Here is a 23758-nt window from a genome sequence, read left to right as displayed (position 1 = left end):
CAACTAGACCAAGCTTCTGTGCAGATACAGAGATACCTCCACCACCATAATTTATTGCACAACCAGCGTCTGAGCAATCACTAAACATGGTGGATATTAAACCGCCAATTGTTAGGGTGCATTAGCTAAATCACTGCACACTCATAGATATCCCAGATGCATGACTTAAGCAGAGATATGAAAGTCAGTAGGCTCATCTTCAACGAGAGCCCATAGGAGAACCAGTGAATCATCCAAATTATACACCATCTTGGACAAGTCTTTGGGAATTGTCACTGATTCGAGTACTATGCAACTTAGGAGCATTGTTTCAAAAATTCTCTGATGTAGCTGTGTCTTAAACAGATTGGTACCTTTGCAAATAGTAGACAAAGGAGTGAATGTGATTACACTGAGTGTTGCTATTATAAAATCACATTGCATAATTACCAGGCTAAGATTGTTAAGCATTAATGATTGTATCTACTGATGTTAAATCAGCTCCCTCTTGACATTGGACTTTAGTAACTTCTGAAAACCAATTTATTTTACAACCTTATCAATACTGGCTTTTTAAATATGTGTATTGTTAATTGCTGGTGCTAACATATGAACATATGAATTAGGAACAGAAGGAGGCCACTCAGCCCCTCGAACCTGCTCCGCCATTCAATAATATCATGGCAGATCTGAGAGTAACCTCAACTCCACATGCCTGCCAACCCCGATAACCTTTCACCCCCTTGCTAATCAAGAATCTATCTAGTCCGGCCTTAAAAATATTCAAAGACTCTGCTTCCACTGCATTTTGACGAAGAGAGTTCCAAAGGCACTCAACCCTCTGAGAGGAAACATTTTGCCACACCTCTGTCTTAAATGGGTGACCCCTGATTTTTAAACAGTGACCCCTAGTTCTAGATTCTCCCACAAGAGGAAACATCCTCTCCACATCCACCCTGTCAAGATCCCTCAGGATCTTAAAGGTTTCAATTAAGTCACCTCTTGCTCTTCTAAATTCCAGTGGATACAAACCTAACCTGTCCAACCTTTCCTCATTATACAAACCCCGGTTCCTGATATTAGTCTAGTAAACCTTCTCTGAATTGCTTCTAATGCATTTACGAGAAGTATTTAAATGAGCATTTGAAACACCATAGCACACAGGGCTATGGGCCAAGTGTTGGAATATGGGATTAGAATAGATAGATGCTTGATGGCTGGCACGGACACGATGGGCCGAAGGGCCTGTTTCTGTGTTGAATAATTCTATGACTCTACTTTTCTTTAAATGAGACCAGTACTGTACACAGTACTCCAGATGTGGTCTCTCCAGTGCCCTGTACAACTAAAGCATAGCCTCCCTACTTTTGTAATCAATTCCCCTCACAATAAATAATAACATTTCCTAGCTTTCCTAATTACTGCTGTACCTGCATACTAACCTTTTGTGATTCATGCACTAGGACACCCAGATCCCTCTGAATCTCAGAGCTCTACAATCTGCAAGAAGACCCATTTATGCCAACTCTCTGCTTCCTGTTAGCTAGCCAATCTTCTATCCATGCCAACATGTTACCCCCTATACCATGAGCTTTTATTTCCTGCGATAACCTTTGATGTGGCACTTTATCAAATGCCTTCTGGAAATCTAAGTACAGTACATCCACCGGTTCCCCTTTATGCACAGCACATGTGACTCCTTCAAAGAACTCCAATAAATTGGTTTAACATGATTTCCCTTTTACAAAAACCATGTTGACCCTGCCTGATAACCTTGAATTTTTTCTAAATGCCCTGTTATAACATCTTTAATATTAGCTTCTAACATTTTTCTCTATGACAGACGTTAGGCTAACTGACCTGTAGTTTCCTGCTTTCTGTCTCCCTCCCTTTTTGAATAAAGGAGTTATTTTTGCTATTTTTCCAATCTAATGGAATCTTACCCAAATCTAGGGAAAGTTGCCAATTTCTTAGTAGCGACAAGGACTTAAATATCTGAGATGCAGAGCACTAATACCTTATATTTTAAAAATGCATATTTTTACCTTATTATCACTGCAGATCTTTCCATTTGTAACAGCAATCCATTTTAATATCTATGAAACGTTAAACCTTGTAGGAGATAAATACAAAACCCAGGCACGTAATCTTATCATGGATCCGGGGCTAAAGTCTTTGATTCTTTTATGGCATCAAGTAGGAACTTACTACGTTGGCACGCTCAAGACATGACTTTTTTGCTGATCACTGAATTTTATTTTTGCATTGGCTGTAATCCTATACTTGCCATGGGAAATACTTGATGATAACATCTTTGTTTAGATTAAATATTTAAAAAATTTATTCATGAAGGCAAGTCAAAAGATTTTGAAATGAGTTAATTGCAAATAATGGTCAAAAGTATGGTGAATAGAAAAAGCATTGTAAGTTAGTACTTCGAGTAGAGAAAATAAGCTGGTCATAATTCCCTAAATGGAATAAAGAAGTTATTGAGCAGTATGATCGCTCCATGAAGGTTTTATAAAACCAGCATGAATGTGAGAAAAGGCTACACTTCAAAAAATTTACTAAGCATGAAGTCGCTTTTCAGTCCAGTAAGTTTATTCAATGGGTGACTGGTTCTGCAAACCACAAAGTGGTTCCATTGCAAAGGGCAGAGACTATTATTAGAGATTAGCTTCGGAGCCACGGAATCCTGTCACATTGATGGGCTGCAAACCCGAATCTCCAAAACCGCAGCAAGGCTTTGAGGATGTCAAAGCTCCTCTTCGGTGGGATCTCCATTCAGCTGTGAAATCAATGGTTACTGAAGAAAAATGAAAAATATCTATTAAGATTTTAATTGTCTCCAATAAAGAGGAGCACTTTGAACAGAAATTCCTCCTCCCATATTTTCTATACCCTTTCAGTTGAATTCGATTGCTGTTCCCTTCGAGTACAATTGTGTCCACTGCTTCCCTCCACCTGCTTTCTCACTGCCTCCACACCCAGACCCTTCATCTTCATTTTAAAACCTGAATGAATATTCCGCCTGTACCCTTCCCCCACCCACATAACCGCCGCCCCCCCAAGTGCTGTAACCTGCACCCTTCCCCCACCCACACAACCCCCACCCCCAGTGCTGTAACCTGCACCCTTCCCCCACCCACACAACCCCCCCCCACCCAGTGCTGTAACCTGCACCCTTCCCCCACCCACACAACCCCCCCCACCCACCAGTGCTGTAACCTGCACCCTTCCCCCACCCACACAACCCCCCCAACCCAGTGCTGTAACCTGCACCCTTCCCCCACCCACACAACCCTTCAGGTTTTATCCAGTCAGAATATATTGAACTTTCTTAGCCTTATCTTCTCCTCTGAATGTATTTGCTGGCAACTGTAAGAATGACCGGTGTTTGGTATAAAAACAGAAACTGTTGGAATACTCAGCAGGTTATGCAACATCTGTGGAGAGAGAAACCGTGTTAACGTTTCAGGTGGAGACCTTTCCTCAGGACTAGTATGTTTGGTGTTGGGGATATTCACAGTTGAAATTGCAGATGAAGGCCCAGAGCCTGCTACATGCTTCTTGGTTAACAATCTTGTAAAGAGCTAATAGCAAAGACTCGTCTATTTAGCATCATACAGGATGCACTTTGAGATGACCTCCACTCACCCAGTCCATTGCTCTGCACAACAATTTCTCCTTTCACTCTAATGTTACAACTGGTCCTCCTCATGACACTACCAGACGGACATGGAAGGCAGACATTTTGGAGGGTGAGGAGGTTCTTTTGGGAGGACATATAATTGAGCGAAGCTACTGCCTGCCCAAGGCTTCACCTCTGGTCTCGTAGGGAGATGGGCATTTCAATATTTTTAGTGGGTCCTAGTGGCAACTATGGTGCTGGTTACAGCATGAGTGGGGGTCCATGTTGAAGGGACACGGTGAAAACATTTTTATTAAATTCTGCCACTTCATTATGCCAGATTGAGTGACACATTAATCAACTGCATTGCTGAAGCTGACTTTTTAACTGTTAAATTGATTCAAGTCCTTAGTAAATCTGAGCACCAGGGATGTAAAAGTGCAGCCCAACTTTGGCTGCCTGTATGTTAACAGAGATATTCTATGTCTCCTGCAGAATTGACTGGAAATGTGGGCTGGCAGTAAAATGGGTAGAGCCTTGGCATAACTAAGCTCCACCCCAAATTCCAATCTCATATACTCAGTTAATGACCAACCTTCCCACTTGCAGAGTGGCCGTACCTAATCATTCAGAAAGTGATGGCTTTGCATCTCCAGGCTCTTAGAGTTTTTGAGGGCAGCATTTTTATACCATGTAATATAGGATCCTGTGTTCTACCAACCCTTCCAGTCAGCTTTCTTATTATTCATCCCAGTCTAATTTGAAGGGCAACTGAGTTACTAAACTTCCACTGAATATTGAGGTGAGTGGGAAACATCTCAACCGTTGTTAACTTTTGCCGCCTTATCACTGAAGAAATATCATCTACCTAGTTAGTGCTTAATTCTGTCCATATCTTCCTGCAGTGTTTTGGTTAGTACTTGCCAATCAGATGGGGAGTTAACCAGAACCTGCCCCAATAGCTCCATGTTCATGCATCTGATGTTAATGGCATGGAGTTTGTACAAGAGGAAGGGTTGGGTTTTCACCACAAGCCCTGACTGTTTCTGTGCCAGAAAGCAGCCTTCACTGGGAAACTGACTGAAGTTCAGATTTTCATGGGGGGTGAGCCTGTAATTGATATAGAGACAGGTTTCCGATCCAATTCAAGCCAGAAGGGACAGGAATGGAGATGGGGGCTCATTCAGACACTAACAACAGCCATCACGAAGGCTGCTGCTTGTCCTAAGGGAGAGAGTTGTGCCAGAGATTACCACTGCACCACGAGGAAGCCCGAGGTCTGGTAGGAGAGGAGGGAAAACCTCTTCCCTGAGGGTGGGAGGAGGAGGACACCTCATCATGTTGCAGGGGCACCTCTCTGTTCAGCATCACCTCTCTCCGTCTCCAATTCCTCCTCCTCTCTTGCCTCTGCTCCTTCCCTGATGAACTGTCCCCCTCCAGGAACTCACCATCCTCATGGTCCACACCTCCCCTGGAGGCTGATGTTATGGAAAGCGGAGCAAACCACCAACATGACCAAGACCAGTGCAGGAGGGTATGGACAGGCACCACCCAGTCAGTCCAGGCACTGACCTACTGCCCTCTGACTCTGCAATGCCCCATCAGTTTTGAATCTGATGTGTTGTCCAGTTTTGGTGAAGAGGGCATGTATCGCCTGGGTGATGCACCAATGTGCAGCTGCCAGTGAGATGCCACAGAGGTCTGCACTGACCAGGGGACAGATACCAGTGGCTGTCGGCCCAGAGAGTCGCAGCCTCCTTCAGCACTGGTTTCAGTCTTTTCCAGGTCTCTTTACCTCGGTCCGTGGATCTTCTGTTTGGTGTCTCCCTCTCCTGTAGCCCCGGATGCCTGCCACTCTGCCCTTCCTGTGTATGCTGCTGTCCTTCATCCCCAAAGGCCTCTATCTCCGAGGGTGCAGCACCCCTTTCCAGGCACACCCTTCCTGTTGCTCAGGTGGTGTCTGAGCAGCCTTGCCCACGGCTCTGATGCCCACAAGATGCCAGGATGGTGATGACCCTGAATTGGCAAAGTTTTTATTGCCGACTGTACCCTTGTCCTGTGATGGACTGCTGTAACTCTTACTTCAAAGGGGTAAGTTCTTGCACCTATCAGCTATTATAGTTACCATTAGAGACTTTTCTGGCCTCCATGACTGCCCCCAACATGCCCCTCACCTGCCTTCAGCAGGCCTGAGGCAGACAGCTGCTAAACGCCAGCCACTCCTAGGAAAATCCAAAATGTTTAGGCTCACAGGTTTTTAACACGTCCTTAACTATTGGAATTGGCCTGAACCGGACAGCAGGTGAGTTCACAGGCCCGTGTTCCCCCTGCCCTCGAGAAACTTTCTCACACCAGGAAAAGAGGTGGAATATCCAGATGTACAATGCCCCAGCCGCCCACTTCGCTTTCTGCTCAGTCAGGTCCTGAAAATTCATCGCAAAATTTCTGCTCTGTGATTTTTAAAAATATGTTATTGAATTTTTTTTTATTCATTCCCGGGATGTGGGCTTCGCTGGCTAGGCCCATCTCTAATTGCCCTTGAGAAGGTGGTGGTGAGCTGCCTTCTTGAACCGCTGCAGTCCATGTGGTGTAGGTACACCCACAGTGCTGTTAGGGAGGGAGTTCCAGGATTTTGACCCAGCGACAGTGAAGGAACAGCGATATATTTCCAAGTCAGGATGGTGAGTGACTTGGAGGGGAACTTCCAGATGGAGGTGTTCCCATTTATCTGCTGCCCTTGTCCTTCTGGATGGTAGAGGCTATGGGTTTGGAAGGTGCTGTCTAAGGAGCCTTGGTGAGTTCCTGCAGTACATCTTGTAGATGGTACACACTACTGTTACATTGCGTCGGTGGTGGAGGGAGTGAATGTTTGTGGATGGGGTGCCAATCAAGCGGGGCTGCTTTGTCCTGGATGGTGTTGAGCTTCCTGAGTGTTGTGGGAGCTACACTCATCCAGGCAAGTGGGGAGTATTCCATCACACTCCTGACTTGTGCCTTGTAGATGGTGGACAGGATCTGGGGAGTCAGGAGGTGAGTTACTCACTGCAGGATTCCTAGCCTCTGACCTGTTCTTATAGCCACAGTATTTATATGGCTAGTCCAGTTCAGTTTCTGGTCAATGGTAACCCCCAGGATGTTGATAATGGGGGATTTAGTGATGTTAATGCCATTGAACATCAAGGGGCGATGGTTGGATTCTCTCTTGTTGAAGATGGTCATTGCCTGGCACTTGTGTGGCGCGAATGTTACTTGCCACTTATCAGCCCAAAACCTGGATATTGTCCAGGTCTTGCTGCATTTGGACATGGACTGCTTCAGTGTCTGAGGAGTTGTGAATGGTGCTGAACATTGTGCAATCATCAGTGAACAGTCCCACTTCTGACCTTATGATGGAAGGAAGGTCATTGATGAAGCAGCTGAAGATGGTTGGGCCGAGGACACGACCCTGAGGAACTCCTGTAGTGATGCCCTGGGACTGAGACGATTAACCTCCAATAACCACAACCATCTTCCTTTGTGCTAGGTATGATCCAACCAGTGGAGAATTTTCCCTCTGATTCCCATTGACTCCAGTTTTGCTAGGGCTCCTTGATACCACACTCGGTCAAATGCAGCCTTGATGTCAAGGGCAGTCACTCTCACCTCACCTCGGGGGAGTTCAGCTCTTTTGTCCACATTTGAACCCAGGCTGTAATGAGGTCAGTGGCCCTGGCGGAACCAAACTGAGCGTCAGTGAGCAGGTTTTGCTGAATAAGTGCCGCTTGATAGCACTGTTGATGACCCCTTTCATCATTTTGCTGATGATCGAGAGTAGACTGTTGGGGCAGTATTTAGCCATGTTGGATTTGGCCTGCTTTTTATACAGGACATATCTGGGCAATTTTCCACATAGCCGGGTAGATGCCAGTGTTGTACCTGTACTGGAACAGCTTGGCTAGGGGAACAGCTACTTCTGGAGCAGAAGTCTTTAGTACTATTGCCGGTATATTATCAGAGCCCATGGCCTTTGCAGTATCCAGTGCCTTCAGCCGTTTCTTGATATCACGTGGAGTGAATCGAATTGGCTGAAGACTGGCATCTGTGATACTGAGAACCTCCGGAGGAGGCCGAGGTGGATCATCCACTCGGCACTTCTGACTTTTGCCTTATCTTTTGCACTGATATGCTGGGCTCCTCCATCATTGAGGATGGGGATATTTGTAGAGCCTCCTCCTCCAGTGAGTTGTTTAAGTGTCCACCACCATTCACAACTGCATGTGACAGGGCTTCAGAGCTTAGAACTGATCCGTTGGTTGTGAGATCGCTTAGCTTTGTCTATCGCATGCTGCTTCTGCTCTTTGATACACAAGTAGTCCTGTGTTGTAGCTTCACCAAGTTGACACCTCATTTTTAGGCATGTCTGGTGCTGCTCCCAGCATGCCCTCCTGCACTCTTCACTAAACCAGGGTTAATCTGCCAATTCGGTAATGGTAGAGTGGGCAAGATGCCGGGCCATGAGGTTACAGGTTGTGTTCAAGTGCAATTCTGCTGCTGCTGTTGGCCCACAGTGCCTCATGGCTGCTCAGTTTTGAGATCTGTTTGAAAGTAACATTTAGCAGGGTGGTAGTTCCACTTAACCTGATGAAGGGTATCCTCAATGTGAAGACAGGACTTTAGGCAGAATAACACAGGGATCTGTCCTGTTGGTATGATGGAACATAGCCAGGGATGGCGATGGTGATGTCTGGGGCATTATCTGTAAGATACGGTTCCGTGAGGATGACTATGTCAGGCTGTTGCTTGACCATTCTGAGAGACAGCTCTCCCAGGTGTTAGTAAGGATGACTTTGCAGGGTGCACAGGGCTGAAATTGCCAATGTCGATACCAGATGATTTGTCTGGTTTCATTCCTTTTTGTAGGCTTTGTAGCAGTTTGCTTGCAAGTCCATTTCAGAGTCGCATGTGGGCCAGACCCAAATAAGGACCGCAGATTTCCTTCCCTAAAGGTCATTCATGAACTAAATGAGTGTTTGCGATAACTGACAATGGTTTCATGGTCCCTATTACCAAGACCAGCTTTTTAAAAAAAAAAAATTCCAGATTTATTAATTCAATTTAAATTCCACCAGTTGCTGTAGTGGGATTTGAAGCATTAGCTGAGATCTCTGGGTCACTAGTCTGGTGACATTGCCACTACACCACTGTCTCCCCTGTGCTGGTTATTAAAATTATGTTAATTGTTAATGTTATTTGTTACTTGTTAAGTCTTGTCAATGTTACAGTTTTATAACAGTTTCTCAACCGCATCATTCTGGAAAATGAGTGTTAACCTTTATCTGTTGAAACTGGTTGAAATAGTCAGTAGGAGTCCATGCTTGACAATCTGAACATCAAGAATTGTGCCCTAGTGGGAATTTCAGTAAACACTGATGTGAGTTTTTTGTACTTTTTCCCATGGTGTGAAAAACACCAGCTGTACAAGTGTGATCCTTCCTTATGTCGTATCTAGAGACAGCATTTGGCAATTGACATCGGATACCAGTGATTACAGGTTTGCCACGAATGGAGGGAAACAGTTTGAGATGATGCATGAGTGTCACATCAGATTAAAGTGAACACTTTCCTACTAGTGCCAGTACATTAAATAAATCTAGTAAGTAGCATTTATTTAAAAGCACCAAAACAATATTTATTGAGGCGCAAGAACACGAGCATTTAGGAGGCATATTTGTGTTTAGCAGAATGACAATGCTTGTGGAAATGATGTTGGTACTGATGATTGTTCATGTGGGTGTTAGGTGACTGAGAACTCAGATTCATTGTTGTCTACTCAGTTGTGACGATGAGCCAGTGTAACCATCAATCCACAAATTATAAAGGCATCGTATTTATTGTGACAAAATTATTTTCATGCAAAGTTGTTCAACTCAACTGCAGCACATTGAAATGTTTGGTATGTCAGAGTCAGCAGAGCAAGCAGGTAGAGTCCAGTATTTTGAGAATAGAAGTCAAAACAGATGAAAAGCAAACAACCACCTGTCACTTGATGAGGATAATATTGATGACGGGTATCAATTCTATTGTGGAGATCACAATTCAAGGAGGACACAATAGTGGAAACAAAAATATTAATTTGCTGATAAAACTTTGTCTGAATTGGTTGATGCAACATTGGGCAGAAAAATCCTTTTGGGTCTGGGTGACATCACTAGCGTGTCTGGCATTATCCAGTCACCACCCTGTCCCTAATCCTCAGGACACACATGAGGAATCCAAGAATTTTATCAAGCTTTGGAAAGCTATTAAGGTAAGACAACAGTAACTAAAGAAAGAGTAAAAGTTCAGACATTCTTTATAGCAACTGTTGCAAACTTTTTGTAAACTCTTGCTAATTTAGCATGAACCAAATATAGCATTGTAGTTTAAATGAATATGTCCTCTACACATAGAGCAGGATCTTTAGGTTGGCGAGCAGGGGGCGGTGCCCGCTTGCCGACATGTAAAAGGACGCGGGATGACATCAGGCGGAACTCCCAACCTCACCGCGCCCCATTTAAATTTTCAGGTCAACAGGGGTGCAGCCAAACCAGCTGTGCGCCCACCGACCTGTCAACGGCCTATTGAGGCTATTGACAAAATCATTAATCTCATCAATGGACCTGCCCGTCCAAAGGTTGGTGGGCAGGCCGGGAACCCTGGCGGGCTTCAGAAAAAGAATGAAACCTCATCCATGGGCGGGATGAGGTTTCATGAGGGCTTTTAAAAATTTAATAAATGTTTGATTTGAAATGATGGACATGTCCCAACTCATGTGACAGTGTCACATGGGGGGACATGTCAGGGAAATTTTGTTTTTGTACCTTTACCATTTTTACATTTGGCACCGATCTCCCTGAGGCTGCACTTAGCCTCAGGGAGATGAGCGGGCACTTTCGTGCGCATGCCCAAAAGAGCGCACTCTCGGCTGAGGGAATCCCCACCTGCCTGCACAGGGAGTGCATAGCGCTTCCTGGTGGACGTCACGCTGGGCGGGCCTTAATTGACCATCCCACGTAAAATGGCGGCGCGCGCCTGCCCACGCCCGCTCCTGCACTCCTCCCCCCCCCCCGGACGGGAATTCTTCCCATAGTGGGAGAAAATCAACTGTGATTTTATAGACATTTTGTAGTAAAACATACTGTAATAAAGGCAGTTGTAATTCACAAATTGGAGATGAAGCTTATAGTGGTTAAGATAAGTGAGCATATTCTGTTAGTTATGACCTGTGTTGTAATTATGTGAGTGAATGGCTATGCCTCTGTGATTTGACACGGCAGCTATGAATGAAACATGTCCTGTCCACCTGAAGTACTATGCCTGACTCACCCACATAGGCAAATAAGGGCATTAATTTTGTTTATCAGCTCCATGTTTAGAATTCCACTTGTTGCTTCTTCCAGATCAAAGTGGCGTTCAACATCACAGCAGAGATGGAGGTTGCAGAGAGAGCATCATGCTGTCCAGAGAGTCCTGTTCACTGTGAACTGACTGCCTGCAAGTCCTTTCTGGATGAGATGGTCACTAAGATGGATGGGATTGGACCCACACACAGGCCTACAATTGTGCAATGGGCTGAGTATAATACTTCTGTGGCAAACGTCACAGCTTCACAGTAAGAGCTGCCATTACTGTACGATAATAATGTTCTTCCATTACTTGTGCTGGCCAATACTCATACTGTACATATAAATTTCTTCACAGCTCAGCAATTGCAGCTATTGGCACTTCACAGGAGGAATAGCAGCAGGAGCCTCCCTCTTACACTCCAAGCACAGAAACCACAGAGCACACACTGCCCACTTCTCAAGTTAGCGATACAGAGCATGAAGATAATGGTCAGGGGATAAGAGCAGGTGAGTCTTCAGAGAGGCCCAAAGGTGCTCAACAAGGAAACAAGAAGTTCTTCCATGGCTGAAGAATTAAGAGCCTGTGCAGGGCTCTTTGAACAAAGGTTGCTGAATAACGTGCTTGGTGTGTTCACCATATGGCTTTAGAGAGAGCATCATGAGGGAAGACCTAAGAACTGGAAATGAGTCTATTGCCCAGTTCCCAAGCAACAACATAGTGATTCAAGAGGTATCAACAGCTTCAGGTCTGATGTACATCATGTGGATGTTCTGGTAAATAAGGTATCAGCTTTACTAAGTGAAACCATAGCGTTTAAGATGCATATGATAATCACCCAGCAGCTGTAGTGCAGTTAGGATACAAAATGTAGGAAGTTGTGGAGGGGCCGGTCTTCACTCATTAGAACTCCGAAACACTGATTGCAGGAACCAGTTAAGTGCATTGTTCTGTGGTCCAGCATTCCTTAATTACATGCTTTATGGTCGCATGATGGCATGTCAGATTTTCTGCCTCTGTTGACAATTAACCAGGATAACCACCAAAGCTAGCACCAGTCCTAGGAGGATACATCCAAAACATTTTGAATGGGAGCTTCTGAAAGTGATGGTCTCAAACCCACCACCTCCGAGAAGGATCTGTTCAGGTACATGAGAAGACCACCACCTCCAAGCTAAATTCCATTCTGAACTGGACTTACATTGTTATTCCTTCATTGTTGCTGGGTCAATGTCCTAACAACATTGCAGGACTGCTACCAACTTATGGACTGCAGCAACCCCACCATTTACCTTTCAAGGGCAACTAACGATATGCAATAAATGCCAACCTTGCTACCAAGCTTATATCCTGAGAATGATTTTCTTAAAGTAACACAGCTCATGGCTAAACGCGAAAGGCTTTCTTCATTCTCAAAAGATGATGGGGCAATTGGATTGTCACCAGCCCCAAGGATCAGTGCACTTTAGGATACATTAGGAGACATAACAGGTTCAAAAAGAGCACTCGGAACACAAGAGCATTGCAACAAACACAGATACAGTAAATTCATGCTGCTCATTTGCATGTTGGCACATATGAAAATAAACTTGTGCTATAAATTCATACAGAAGTGCCACCTTTTTGATAAGCTGTCAGCATTGTCCAATCATTCGTCTTCTAAAGACCTGTTTGATCAGCGAGTTTGATGCAGATGTGGGCCTCATTACACTGGGACCTCTGCTCAGCTGCACGCCTTGTGAAGAGACATGTCTAGTTATCAATATTTAACCTACATCAAGCTGCAGCCAACCAACTAGTCTCTTTCCCATGAGACCTAGGAGCAGAAGTAGGCCATTCAGCCCATCGAGTCCGCTCTGCCATTCAATGAAACCATGGCTGATCTGTGAATCCTCAACTCCACTTTCCTGCCTTTTTCCAATAACCCTTGATTCCCATACTGATTAAAAATCTGTTTATCTCAGTCTTGAATATACTTAACGACCCAGCCTTTGTGGTAAAGAATTCCACAGATTCACTACCCTTTGAGAGAAGAAATTCCTCCTCATCTCTGTTTTAAATGGGCAACCTCTTACGCTGAGATTATGCCCTCTGGCCCTAAACTCTGCCCCAAGGGGAAACAACCTCTCAGTATCTACCCTGTCAAGCCTCCTAAGAATCTTATATGTTTCAATAAGATTGCCTCTCCTTCTAAATTCCAATGAGTACAGGCCCAACCTCTCCTTTATAAGAAAATCCCTCCATTCCCGGAATCAACCTAGTGAACCTTCTCTGGACTGCCTCTAATGCCAATATATCTTTCCTTAGATACGGGGGACAAAACTGTTCACAGTGTTCTAGGTGTGGTCTAACTAGTGCCTTGTATAGTTTCCTTAGAACTGAGTAATCTTGAATTGGCAGAGAATGTGGGCATCATGGACACTTTTGGGGAGATTGACCTCTGAAATTTGTGGTCACATAGCATCGTGCAAATTAAGGGACTGCAATCCCAAATTAGACAAATGCCACATTTCTTAACACAATGGGCCCCAGTTTGTTCTCTAAGTAACAGTAAGGCACTTACATGTATATGCTAAAGCAATTTCAAGCACAGAGCAGATGTGCAGTTAAATGTGACCACCCAAATGTTGCAGTTAGAGTTGCGACACTCCATCATTAGCTTTGTGAAAACAGTCATTCATTCTCTTCCTCATCATTGAATGTTATGATGTTTCAACATTTGTATGATAGATACAAACTGAACCTATCTTAATACAAAAGCAAACCCATCTCAGATAACTTGGGCTAGTAATTAAAAACTTAAATGCCCTTTTAATGATGTGATTATTGTTAATTACTGCCAAGCAACCTCCCTGGCCCAGAAAGATGGCATTCATAGAATTTACAGGAGCAGTACAGGAGCAGTGCTATTGGCTCAGCTAGTCCATGCTGCCAAGCACTGAATGGTGCTGAATAATCGATCAACCCTAAACAACAAGGAAGCCCCACCAGCTAGTGGAGGCCATTCTTCCTTAGGGATTGGTTTGTATGTCCAGACAGCAATGCAGTGGTGCCTGGAGTATGGACCATGTTGTGCCTGGAAGCTACTGATTGTATACAAATTGATTGGAATCATTAGTTGGTGCCCCAATTGCAATCTCAATCTACTTTAACATAAAGGTGTTAATTGGTATTAATTAGCAATGGCAACTAAACTAATGCTACATGTTAGTGCCGAGTGCAAAATGAGAATAGCATTAAAATTGAACAGGCATTTTTTTCTTGATTTCCCATCCTTTGAAGGTAACCTCAATGGGTGCAATCAGAGAAAAATATGGCGCTACAATTCTATTTATTACAGTATGTCAAAAGAATTGAGGCAGTTATTAAATGAGGCCCATTAAGATTCTGTGAAAGGCAAAGCTTTTAGGCCCAGCATCTGTTAAAGATTCCTGTGCTGCCAGCCAAATGGTATTTTTCTGAAAGCTATGGACATTATATTATTAAAAGAAATACTTTACATGGAACTCTTTCATTGAATATCATTATTTGCAGTGGTTGGTACAATGGAGTAAGCATACTAATGACTCTTAAAAATTAGGCTTACTTAATATAACCAATCTCTGTAAACTAATGTTGTTAGTAAAGGTCCCAAGTTGTCTTACTGAAAGCAATTTCAGAATTACACATTAAGACTTCATGCAGACACTTGTTGAAATTATATTATGTGTAAATGGAAAATATTAAAAATGACTAATCCTTTTAGCTTTTAATTAGAATTAGCATTTCATTCTTTTATTTGACATCTTCAAGAATGTCTTCTAAAAGTCAGTATATCAATTTATTATGAACAATCAGAACAGATAATGAAATAAACCACATGACAAATCCTATTAAAAGTGGCCCAGGTTTTGTTCAGGGCATCTAACAGCATCTCCTGTTAGTTGGGCATGTTGGTACTTGTTTGGATGTTTTAATTTTTTGCATTGCAAATTGCTGGAAGTGCGAGCTGATGATGCCTTAGCAAAGGAAACAGGGCTTCTGGGACTTGAGTGAACTATGTACCCCCACTTAACCAATCAGATTGAAGAATTGTGAAATTAGTAGTGCAAGGACTGAGAAAGAAGTGTAAATTAGAGTGGGTGGATTCAATGTCAAATCAAGTATACCAAGAACGATAAAGAAAGGGAGAGAACAATTGGATTAAGAGGGAAAGAAAAAAGATGCAGATAGGAAATGTAAAAAAAAACTATTAAATTAAAATTTGACATTTTAAAATCTCCAACAATTAAAACCTGAAGGATTAAGCTTTCGCAATTTTAATTGCCCTCTTTCTGGGCCAGGGAGGTTGCTTGGCAGTAATTAACAACAATCACATCATTAAAAGGGTATTTAAGTTTTTAATTACTTGACCAAGTTAACTGAGATGGGTTTGCTTTTGTATTAAGATAGGTTCAGTTTGTATCTATCATACAAATACTGAAACATCATAACATTCAATGGTGAGGAAGAGAATGATTTACTGTTTTCACAAAGCTAATGATGGAGTGGCGCAACTCTAACTGCAGCATTTGGGTGGTCACATTTAACTGCACATCTGCTCTGTGCTTGAAATTGCTTTAGCATATACATCTAAGTGCCTTACTGTTACTTTGAGAGCAAACTGGGGCCCTGTACTGTATTAAGAAATTTGACATTTGTCTAATTTGGGATGGGGTGGCATAGTCATTTCCCCCCTACTCAATTTTTGCAGCTGTGTTTGTTTACATTCTGTATCATGTCGACATGCTTTGTAGCAGGAGTCACTGGATCACAATCTACAATAAAAACATGAGCTCATTTTCAACTTCCAACTCAGAAGCACCAAGTCTAATCGTAGTTCTCCAACTGTTGCCATGGTTGAGATCATTTAACCCCACTCAGCCTTGCCTGGTTTTAATAACAAAACAATTAGTATTTTGCTTTTCTCAATATTGTACATTATCTGCTCATGCTGTTGGAACTGAACATAAACAGCAGCATAACTAAATGAGATAGGTAATTAGCCATGGTCTGTGAGGAACCATAGGCACCTCTCTCTGTTAGAGAGAGACAAGTGGTTATATTGCTTGAGGATCACCGCTCCATTATCAAGCAGGGGACTGGAGGTAGTCCTCTATGAACTACCACAGCCAGCATGGGGCCTCAAACCACACTGTTGGTGTCATTCTACACCGCACTCTAGCCATCTAGACAACCGAGCTAACAAACTCCAGAACTAAATGTGAAAGTTATTTGATAACCATATTTGACAGTGCAATGTGAAAAAGTTTGAAAGAGTCTTTCTTGTGATAAGAATTTGGGATCAGAAATCATTTGTTCAGAAGGTGCTGCAGTTTTTTTAGGCTATTCACCAATTGACAGTAAATAATTAATGGTATGTTCTCCATATGCAACTCTGTCATGCAATGTTATCTTTTTATGTTATACATTGGAACTGAGCTGAACAGGCCAAACTCATTCAGTGCTTGGGTAAGGGATGGTTAATGCCACTCCTATTTCAGTTTGGAGTTATTAATGTTTACAATGAGCAGGATTTTAAATTTCATCTGCTGTGTTAGCTAAGTGGCAAACACATTTATTTAATTATATTTGACAATTTACATCTTCCAAACCTCGGAGCAAATGGAGGAATTGGCTTGGCAACAATCTGTGATTGATTATTTTTTCTTTTTGAGATGCTAAATGAAATTATGACTGTGGCTTCCGAGAGCAAACTGCATTATTGAAATGGAATTAGCCTGAGCAGAAATGATACAGAAACTGATATTTTGTGCCTTGTTTATTTCTATCACAGCTAGTTTCATAAATGGTTTTAAAAATCTCCCATTTGTTTTTAAAATGCCTGTTGTACAAGGATAGATGACATAAATATCAACAGTATTTTTCCTGTTTGTGTAATTGTGGTTTCAATTCAGCTACAAATGACACTGGCCATTAAATTGAATCATGCTGTGCCTGTTTTCCATGTGGGAAACAGTTGGAAAGAGGTCCAATATAGAAGACCAACCTTCCATGCCCAAGTTCTAACTAATGTCATATTGGTTCGGGTATTGTAGAGGCATTCCTAGCAGCTGCCTATAACAGGCTGGAGATAATTGGGTTAGTAAGTGGCCTTATGCATGTCTTAAGACACGAGCTGCAATTTTTTTCTGTACGCTGAATGCAGCTGCTGTTAGGTTTGCTATGGCCAGGATTACCAGATCTACACCTTTAAAAATGGTAAGTTTACAGGTGGAAAAAGTGAGCAATAAAGGACTAATTTCAGAGCACAACATATCGCTCACGATCTGCACCCTGTGTTGCAGGTACCTGCCAAACTGCGAAATGCGTTTTCCCTGATCGCCTAAAATGGTTGTTGGAACCCCTGTCCAATTTAATGAGGGGCCGAGTGCCAGTTTAAGGAACACTTTCTGGATATTGGGCAGCACTGATTAGAGCATTGAGCCGGAGCTCTCCTCCTGATTCCATTGCCCAAATTGCAGAGAAACAAGGCAATGTGATCACTCTGGAGGGATGTCGGTGCTGGTAGCTCAACACAATTTTAAAATTGAAGTCCAGACACCCAGTTTTGAATGAATTTACAGACGCCAGCTTCTTGCACATGCTCTGTGTGTGCTAAGTGTTCTGTACACGAAAACTGGCCTGAACCAATTTCTGGGCCAACATGCCCTCAAATCATTTGATGCAATACAGTTCTTCCAGATCTAGTCAGTTTTGCAAAGCAGCCAGTAAAAACTGATTAACTGGACTTGTGCATCTGAATGCTCACCGGATTACTAGAGTGAACAGTGGCAAAATTGTTGCTCGGTAATACAGAACTTGAATATTGCTGCAAAGCAATATTGCCGATGTTTGTCATCTTGCACTCATCAGGACAAACACAAGAATGCCAAATTTCAAAACGATCACAGCAATTTATACTATAGGAGAAAAGGCTGCTGATTGGTTGGCAAGTCAACTCCGATTTGCCAAGGCGTTGCCATGGAAAAAGCAATGGGGGAACCATGGGCTCTCCAAACTCTCAGATAATTCAAAAAAGGTACAAGGCTTGAACATTTTTCTTTTGTTTGCAGAGAACACCCTGTAAATGAATGTCTGTCACTTGTAGCAAAGAAAATGAGCCACATTACAAGTTTGATTGATTACCTTAAATTGGCTATTAGTGTAGCTATTAGCGCACTCAGGATTGTTCAGCAAGTGCTGCCTGATCACGGAATCACATCTAACAGTAAAGGTTTTGTTTTGGGTTTTGTAAGTGCAGGCTGGTTGAGTCCAGTCTGTACTTTTCCTATTACAAACAGGCAAAGCAACATGCTGTTTGATTTGATCAGCCAATCGCTGGGATATACAGCCTGTGTACCTGGTACATCCATGCACATGCAAGGACCCATTCTCGTACACCACACAGACTGCAATATTCATTTTCTAGTGTGTGACTCTGGAGTGTGGCATGTTAAATGCAAAATTTTCTTTTATACCTGTAGTGTTGCTCACGGTCAAATAATGTAGCTGCGTACCATCTATTCCCAGAGGGCAGCAGGATGGGGTCTCATCCAGGAGAAGAACACAAAACATTCCTTTTGTGGACCCCCAAGCTGTCCACAAGAGATTGAAGGCAGGAAGGACAGGCCCCTGGGCCTGGGTACTAACAAACCTCCCAGAGATCTAACTTGTGCCCTCACCCCCAGTGCCACAAAATGTACAGCAGCTCACTAGGGATTGGAGGGTAATTCTGGGCACTCTTTCTCCTCCTTGCACACCCTAAGCACCAACACAATCTTCACACACTTCACCTTTTTAAATCAACACTCATCCTACCCACTGGGTGACTCCTAATTTCTACCCTCTGCTACAGCCACACAGCTTCCCTGACACCAGTGACTGGTATTCACAATCTTAAAACTCCTTCCTCCACTCTAACATCCAAAGAGACTTCACCTCTCCCATGCCACTGGAAATAGCTTTATCCTTGTTTAATTAACCTTCTTGAAGAACAAATTGGAATATGATTCCAGTCTCTAGAGAGAACAACCCCGACTTTAAACCTCTCGTTGCCTTTGAAAACAAGGACGTGGAGCTAGTGTCATCAGAGTTGACTGGTCATTGGCATCTTAGGTAGGAAGGGTAAGAGCTTAGTGACTGAGCAACTGTCCAGTTGATTTGGCATCCCTGTAAAACGTCAGACAAACCTTCATTCCTTTCTCTGGCTTCTTAATGCCAAGGGGCTAATTCTTATCCATTCTTAGTTTCTCCCTTCCTTTCCTGCAGATCCACCACATCAACAGAGGGAGGCTCAGATTGAGGAGGATGATGGTGAGAATAAGGAGGAGGAGCTGGAGAGATATTTCTCTTTTGTCCCTTTTGATGATAATGATTACAAGCACCATCTTCGTGCAGTTGCTTAATGTCGCCCTGTCCTCCTCTGTCTTAACACCGTCCAACTTGTTAACTGCAATATTTGCTTCTTTGATAACAGGCACAACGTGGATTTTTTTCCCAGACAGGATTTAGATAGTGGGTATTGAGGAAGGAAGTAGCACCAGATGATTCACAGAACATGAGGGGACTGGGGGAGTGGGTATTGGATGAAGATGTCCCACCTTTCCTGTAGAGGCTGAGGAGAATACTTTCTAGGCTTTTGGAGTTGAGCGACTCACAGCTCGTATGGGTGTTCAGCTGCAAAGAAAGATGTGTGAGGAGTATTATACCTACATGACTTTACAGCCAGTCACCAAGGTTGCGGGCATTGACAGTGTAAACCATCTATGAGATGCACGACAGCAATTCACCAAGGCTTCTTAGACAGCACCTTCCAAACCCTTGACCTCTACCATCTAGAAGGCCAAAGGCAGCAGACACATGGGAACACCACCACCTGGAAGTTCCCCTCCAAGTCACTCACCATCCTGACTTGGAAATATATCACCGTTCCTTCACTGTCGCTGGGTCAAAATCCTGGAACTCCCTCACTAACAGCACTTTGGGTGTACATACACCACAGGGACTGCAGCGGTTCAAGAAGGCAGCTCACCGCCACCTTCTCAAGGGCAATTAAGAGCGGGCAATAAACGCTGACCTAGCCAGTGACATCCACAGCCCGTGAATGAATGAAAGAAACTCTCAAGTCAAAATTACCAAAGTTTTGTGTTCATTTCAGACACTTATGGAATGAATGGTTGCCCTGTTGGAATCTAAAGGCCTCCAGCCTGGAAGCAGCCAGGGACCAGTCGATGCCACAGAAACACAGGCTGCAGATTCAGATGCATTTGGGGAGTGAATGGACTGTGACATGGATGACAGCTTCTAGCTCATTGAGTTTGCTGTGTCTGAGGGATTTTAGAGTTTGATAGCGTCTATGAGATCAGCGGTGAGATTGGTGTGAGGACCCTTGCTCATCCTGATACAGATTAATGACCCAGGCCTTGGTGTACATGGCACAATTTCAAAATTTACAGATGATACGAGACTTGGAAGTATTGTGAACCATGAGGAGGATAGTGTAGAACTTCAAAAGGCCATAGACAGGTTGGTGGAACGAGCAGACAAGTGGCAAATTAAATTTAATGGCCAGGATTTTCCCCCTCGGTGATTTGGGGGCGGGGCCCGGTTGCCGAGGGGAAAATGACGCGGGATGACATCGGGAGGAATCCCCGACATCATCCCGGTCCCTGCCCGATCAAGCTTAAGGCTGGCAGGCAGGCCAGGAGCCCCAGCGGGCTCCGGATTATTCATGAAACTTCATCCACTGGCGGGATGACTAGTTTCTAAAACATTAATAAAGTTTGTGTGTGCTTTATTAACATGTCCCATCTCGTGTGACATTGTCACATGAGGGGGACATGTTAATAATTTTTTGTTCTCTCTATTTTTAAAGTTTTTCCCACTGTCAGTATTCTCCCTGAGACCGGACTTTGCCTCAGGGGGCAGTGCACTCTTTCACGCGCATGCGCGAAACAACGCTCTTTCACAGATGGGGAATCCCTCCCCTCCGGGACCAGGAAGCGCATAGCGTTTCCTGTCGGGCAGGCCGCTGGGTGGACCTTAATTGGCCCGCGCACTTAAAATGGGGGCGGGCCCTGTTTCAGTGGCGGGGGTCAGCTGTCTGTCCGCCGCCGAGCCGGTGGGGCCCACACGCCCATCGAGGGCAAAATTCTGCCCGATACAGAGAAGAGAGAAGTGATTCATTTTGGTAGGAGGAACACAGAGAGACAATATAAAATAAGGGGTACAATTCTAAAGGGAGTGTAGGAGCAGAGGAACTTGCGAGTATATTTGTACAAATCATTGAAGGAGGCAGGACAGGTTGAGAGCGTGGTTAATAAAGCAAGGAAGTTATGTTAAACAAGAACAGAAAATGCTGGAAAAGCTCAGCAGGTCTAACAGCATCTAAGGAGAGAAAGACAGAGTTAACGTTTCGAGTCTGTATGGCTCTGAAGACGAGTCTGAAACACGATAATATTTTCTCCGCTCACGATTTACAGTGGAGCAGGAGGCCCTTTCAGGAACGCAAGTAGAATTTTCCAGGAAATTGGTCAACAGTGAGGTGATGCTCAGTCTTCAAACCACCTCCTCCAAACTCCGGGTATAATTAAACCAGATCATCCTTGCTTCTGATCGGATCGGAGGGTGCTTTTCAATGGCTGTGCTATCTTCAACCCTCAATACAGCCACCTTCATCTCATGGTTTACTGATCAGCTGCTGCTCTTCACAACTGCTCAGCCCCAGGATAACTGGGCCATCTTTCAGAGATGTAGAATATACAGTTAACATCTTTTCCTATTTTCCTTTTCCCTTTGATTTGGTTGTTCCTAGCTGTGGAATCTCAGTTCCCTCCATTTGCAGTCAACGTGACAATTGCTGAGTTTCAGGGTGCCTTTCCTTAGTTACCCATTTTCTTTCAAATCTTTTCAAATCTCTGAAGAGTCATTCAGACTCGAAACGTTAACTTTTTTTTCTCTCCACAGATGCTGTCAGACCTGCTGAGTTATTCCAGCATTTTCTGTTTATGTTTCAGATTTCCAGCATCCGCAGTATTTTGCTTTTATCAAAGTTATGTTAAACTTGTACAAGACACTTGTTCATCCTCAACTGGAGTATTGCATCCAGTTCTGGGCACTGCACTTTAGGAAGGATATGAAGGCATTAGAGTGTGGAAAAGATTCATGAGAATGGTTCCAGGGATGAGGAACTTCAGTTCCGTGGATAAATTGGAGAAGCTGGGACTGTTCTCCTGGGAGAAGAGAAGGTTGAGAGGAGATTTGATAGAGGTATTCAGAATCATGAGGGGTCAGGACAGAGTATATACGGAGAAGCTATTCCCATTGGTGGAAATATTGAGAATGAGAAGGCACAGATTTAAGGTAATTGGCAAAAGAAGCAATGAGGAAAAATGTTTTCATGCAGCGAGAGGCTAGGATCTGGAATCACTGCCTGAGAGTGTGATGGAGATGTCAGTCGAGGCTTTCAAAAGAGATAAACACAGAAAATGCTGGAAAAACTCAGCAGGTCCGGCAGCATCTGTGGAGAGAGAAACAGAGTTAACGTTTTGAGTCCAAGATGACTCTTCTTCAGGGCTCACATTTTAGTGATGATTTATTCATTGAGCTGATTGCTGGCAGACATTTAGGGACAAAAGCTTCCAAATTACAACATTGACTACACTTTAAAAGTGCTTCACCCGTTGTAAAATGTTTTGAGATGTCCAGTGGTTACATTATAAAAACTCAGAGCTCTGCTATCCCACTCCATTTAAATAATATGCTGTTTTTTACTCGTCCTGCTAAAATGGACAAGTTCACATTTAATCACATTTTACCGCATCTGCCAAATTTTTGCCCACTCACTTAACCTGTCCATGTCCCTTTGCAGGCTCCTTATGTCCTCTTCACAACTTACTTTCCTACCCACCTTTGTGTCATCAGGAAATTTAGCATCCATACTTTTGATCCCATCATCCAAGTCATTGATATAGATTGTAAATAATTGAGGCCCCAGCACTGATCCCTGTTGTGCTCCATTCATTACAGCTTGCCAGTTCAAAAATATGAATTTATGCTAACTCCCTGCTTCCTGTTAGCTAACCAATCCTCTATCCATGCTAATACATTACCCCCTATACCCTGAACTCTTAACCTTTGACATGGCACCTTTTCAAATCCTTTTGAAAATCTAAGTACAGCACATCCACGGGTTCCCCTCTATCCACATTGCTTGTTACTTCCCCAAAGAACTCCAATAAATTAGTCAAACATGATTTCCCTTTCACAAAACCATGTTGACTCTGCCTGATTAAATTGAAATTTTCTAAGTGCCCCACTATAACCTCCGTAATAATAGATTCCAGCATTTTCCCTATAACATATTAAGCTAATTGGCCTGTAGTTTCTTGCTTTCTGTCTCCCTCCTATTTTGCTTAGAAGAGTTATATTAGCTATTTTCCAATCTGATGGGACCTTTCCAGAATATAGGGAATTTTGGAAAATTAAAACCAATGCATCTACTATCTCAACAGCTATTTGTTTTAAGACCCTAGGATGAAGTCCACCAGGACCTGGGGACTTGTCAGCTTTTAGTTCTAATAATTTTCTCAGCTCACTTTCCCCAAGGATTGTAATTGTTTTAAGTTTCTCCCTCCCTTTCACCACCTGATTCACAATTATTTCTGGGATGTTATTTGTATCCTCTACAGTGAAGACAGATACAAAATATCTGTTCAGTTCATCTGCCATTTCTTTATTTTCCATTATAAATTCCCCATTCTCACT

At 43.3% G+C, this 23758-nt stretch overlaps 1 protein-coding gene across 3 annotated transcripts in view; it reads left to right on the top strand.

Moving 5' to 3' along the window:
• Window positions 1-23758, top strand: part of syt17 (synaptotagmin XVII) — an 80293-nt gene that overhangs the window by 44435 nt on the left and 12100 nt on the right. The window contains exons 8-9 of one of the 3 annotated variants that reach the window (XR_013579038.1): window positions 11029-11240; window positions 11330-12250. The exons of the other annotated variants lie outside the window; for them this stretch is intronic. The gene's annotated coding sequence lies outside the window, so the exon portion shown is untranslated. Of the gene's footprint in view, window positions 1-11028; window positions 11241-11329; window positions 12251-23758 lie in introns of those variants that run through there. 3 annotated transcript variants of the gene reach the window in all.

The sequence above is a fragment of the Cetorhinus maximus genome, chromosome 15 (assembly GCF_964194155.1).
Source record: "Cetorhinus maximus chromosome 15, sCetMax3.hap1.1, whole genome shotgun sequence".
NCBI lineage: Eukaryota > Metazoa > Chordata > Chondrichthyes > Lamniformes > Cetorhinidae > Cetorhinus > Cetorhinus maximus.
Note: the sequence above shows the minus strand (reverse complement) of the source record. Positions and strands in the feature narration are given on the sequence as shown.